This window comes from Penaeus vannamei, chromosome 18 (genome assembly GCF_042767895.1).
Source record: "Penaeus vannamei isolate JL-2024 chromosome 18, ASM4276789v1, whole genome shotgun sequence".
NCBI classification, from domain to species: Eukaryota; Metazoa; Arthropoda; class Malacostraca; order Decapoda; family Penaeidae; genus Penaeus; species Penaeus vannamei.
Genome location: NC_091566.1, coordinates 40,415,951 through 40,420,496, shown reverse-complemented (window position 1 = coordinate 40,420,496; position 4,546 = coordinate 40,415,951). Strand labels below are relative to the sequence as shown.

Sequence of the window (4,546 nt, the reverse complement as noted above, 5' to 3'; positions counted from 1 at the left end):
TAATTACAATCTAGTACTTTACGTGTATTTTCATATTTTTGTAAACTTTACATTCATGTATATTTCACTTTTGATTCTTGTATTTTATAGATGTCATCATTATCCATTTTGTGTTCTAGCTTTTGCTTTATAGTAATTACTGTTTATTGACTTAATTGCAATATCTTTTATTTCTCTAAAATTTGTCGCTTTCATTGTATTTCACTAAGAAATTATATTTTGACGTGCACGCAGATACAGAAATCAGCCCGAAAGTGGGCGTCTTCCTGCCCTGATTTTTATATTTTTATCCGATTTTGAAGAGACTAGAAGTGATGAATACTGCAAAAGGTGTACATTTGAAAAGTGATGTGTAATATTTATCCTGAGTAATATCTGGTGTTTTTCATAAGTGATTTATAAAATTTATTTTTACAATTGTACATACCATGTGGGTTGATTATTGTTAACATGTCTCCATAATTGGTAATATGTTGCTATAATTAATCTATGGATCTGCATTTGGTGATCAATCTGCATGCAATGAACCTGTGATTAGTGAACCTCGAGCGAATTGCGAGGAAAGTAGTGGGCAATTCACTTGAATTCTATCATTTTATTGTACTTTTACAACTTCTTATGGCTGATTTTCTTCAATTGGGAATGCCTTTTCATCTGCAGGTCGAACCTTTTCTATTTTGAAACAATAAATCGAAACCGATAATCATTATTATAATAATCAAGAGTAGTTGGTAGTATTAATATCATAATTTTATGATCGTCACTAATGCCATTATTATTATCATATTTTTTCATCATTATTATCATTATCGTTATTATTTGTATTATGACTATCTTCATCATTATCATTTATTGCTATTGTCATCGCCGTAGATATCACCACTATTATGACGAGGATGAGTTTAACAGTTATTGCTATCATCATTTCCGTAAACATTTCCTTTATCTTCCTCCTTCCTCCTCGCGCTCAAGCAGTCACCGTCACGTGGTCTTAAGAGGTAGGCAAATATAGTGGTTCAAGGCGGACAGGTTTTGCCAAGAAAGTTCTTTGGATAAAAAAAAGCATTTTTTAGGGCACATAACGCTTACTTATAGTGAATAACTGATGAAATCGTCATTGTGAATTATATCTTCATTTTGTTTGGGTTAAGGTTCGGTTTGATGAAGCGAAGCAAATGAACAAGAACACTGAAACGTCTTGCGTGTTTTGTGCTGGGTGACGTCGCTGCCTCGGCCGGGTATATAAAGGAGGGTTTAACCGCCTGTGGGCATTGCCAACTGTTTCCCTGTGCTAGAACATAAGAGCTGGAAACCGTGCTTTCGTGCTTGTTAAACTTGAAGAGCTTCTCATCTCTACTTCGAAGCCTTCGCAGCGACTTTCTCCTTTTCTGAGCTTCCAAGCAGCTGTTTAGATCAGGTAAGTTACATCACTACTTATCAAATTTGATATCTACGTTTTCCACTTTGTTTGTTAAATACATATCTACAGCCACACCATAGTCAAGCTGATGCAATTCATTTGGGATGAACACACATTGCAATATAAGGAATATGGAATAATGATGAAACTCTTTCAACACAGCACTTGAGTGAGACTCAACCCCGAGTGCGACGAGATGCAGCAATCCGGCAAGAGCGAGCCCGTCCCCGTGCTGACTCGCGTCCGCAGCAAGACGTTCATCGTCACCGGCGAGGCGCCCGAGGGCGTCCCGAGCATGGGCGCCGCCGTCAAGGGACTCCTGAAGGACTGGCTCAAATCTGGGAGCGTCTTCGCCGCGCACCAGAAGGGCTTCATCCTCCCCGGAACGTGGACTCAGAGCCTCGCGATGGCCCAGTGAGAGCGGGCTGGTGCGAGATGCGACGGCGTTCACAGCTCAAGCCAAGACTGCATCGCTATACAAGAGATGCAGTTTGAACCGGCCAAAGATGGCTTTCTGAATGTGTAGAATGGAATTCTATCAATATTTTGGAAGTTCATCGACTAGGGTTCCGTGATTAAGAAACATTTGATCTCATTCCCCGTCTCAGTCGAAGTCACCAGAGAAATGGCGGATCAAACAGTGCCGTCAGAAAACAGCGATGAAAGGCCAGGAATCACCTGCATGTGCTTCTTAACACGCCTGAAGCGGTGAAGGTTAAGGAGGCAGAGGATACTCGTCTTTTTTATATATTCTGTTAATAGATTTAAGATAAGTAAATATGACTAACATAAGGCTGTTGCTGAAGACGCAAAGTGTGATGGCACACAGTGTTATGTAGCACACGTGATATAGATGTTTAGGTTTAGTATGAAATGTAAACGTCCATAATATATTTTATGACACTTTTTATACTGCATAAATGATGTGCAATAAATGCAATAATTTACTAATATCAGTCATTTTCCTTATACTACAAAATCGGTGACACCGATTAGTGTACACAGTTTTCAACAGCATAAAAAACATTTTAAAATATTTGGACCATCAACAGATGTAATAAGAACAGCAAAGACCCTAAAAATGACAAAATTAAAAGCTGACAATACTTATGATAATAATAACTTTATATCTATAAAGGACAAACTAGTTAACTGCATTACAAATACCACGTAATATTATTGATGATACCATAATAAATCGTATACTCCTGGAGGTTGATAATATTATCAAGTACAATGCCTTACGTGATCATTAGATAATGGAAGTACTCTCTCCGGAAACAGTCCTGTGAATTGCCAGAGTTGCTTGTCGTCATTTCGTAAGAGTGTGGGTCATGTGCGTCCAAATGCCGCGCCTGGACAGTCGGATTCCCACTCGATTCGCGTCATGGGCCACAAGGGACGCGGAAGAAGGCCCAGTGGACGGACGCCCGGCAAGTGGGAAAGGTCTTGCGAGATACAAAAGGAAAAAGAATAGAAGAAAAAGAAGAAAAAAATGTCGTTATATGCTAACCGAGTGTATTAACCATATACGTACACTAAAACACACTCGCACACACACAGACTCACCCACAAACACACACACACGCATTCACACACACATATATGTACATATATATATATATATATATATATATATATATATATATATATATATATATATATATATATATACAATATATTTATATGTATATATATATATATATATGTAAATATATATATATATATATATATATATATATATATATATATATATATATATATATATATATATATATATATATATATATATATATATATATACATATGTATGTTTATATACATATATTTCTTTTTTTTATAAATATATATACACACGTATATACATACATATAGATTATATATATATATATATATATATATATATATATATATATATATATATATATATATATAAATAAATATATATATATATATATATATATATATATATATATATATATATATATATATATATATATATATATATACATATACGAGGAAATTCAGATAAAAGTTCCTCTTCCTTTCGAATGTCGGTCAAGTAGAGCAGATGGAAGCGGATCTGTCTGCTCCTAAAATCTTGCCAAAACAATTGTGTGAACCTCAAGCGAATTGCGAGGAAAGTACTGCGTAATTCACACGTATTCTATCATTTTATTGTAATTCTACAATTTATGGCTGGTTTTCTTCAGTTTGGAATGCCTTTTCATCTGCAAGTCGAACCTTTTCTGTTTTAAAACAATAAAGCAAATCCGACTTCCGTGTTTAGAATTCACTTCCGTGACGCTGCAACCATCATCATCGCTACGATCAAAATGATAATGGTAACAAATAATAATGATGATAATGATAACAGGAATAAGAATACAGTTATTACAATAATATTAATTATAGCAGTAGTATTTTTTTATATCATCATCACCAGTAGCAGCAGCTGCATTGCTCATTTATTTATTATCATAATATTTCAGTCGATTCAGCTGTGAGAGTACCAGCACGATGGCAATTACTGTCATAGTTATTATCATTATTATCATTATCCTTATAATTGTTATTAGTATTACTGCTACTAACATCATTGCTATCTGCATTGCAGCTTTCAATTATCGCTATAATCATCATTAGCATCACCATTATTTCCATCATCAGTGATATTATAATAGGCATCATCGATGTTATTATTATTAATGTTATTGTCCTAATTAATATTATCATTCTTGTTATCAATATCATTGGTGATATAATAATAATAATGACTGTTATAATAATCAATAGTAGTGTTGGTAGTATTAATATCATAATTTTATCATTGTCACTATTGTCATTATTGTTATCATTTTTTCATCATTATGATCATTATTATCATTATTATTTTATTTTGATTATCTTCATCATTATCATTTTATTGTTATTATCATTGGTAAAATCATGCTCGTCAATGAAATGAAGATAGTTATAATGCAAATAATAATCATAATAATAATGATGAAAAAATATATATGGGCGCATATGTGTATCCGTTTATATATATATATATATATATATATATATATATATATATATATATATATATATATATATATATATATATATATATATATATAT

At 33.1% G+C, this 4,546-nt stretch overlaps 1 long non-coding RNA gene across 1 annotated transcript; it reads left to right on the top strand.

Annotated features, from left to right (window-relative positions):
* The first annotated feature begins 1,265 nt into the window (after positions 1 to 1,265).
* On the top strand, positions 1,266 to 2,367 carry LOC113819350 (uncharacterized). The gene is made up of 2 exons (XR_003477013.2): positions 1,266 to 1,417; positions 1,583 to 2,367. It is a non-coding gene; the product is annotated as an uncharacterized lncRNA (long non-coding RNA).
* The last annotated feature ends 2,179 nt before the right edge of the window (positions 2,368 to 4,546 follow it).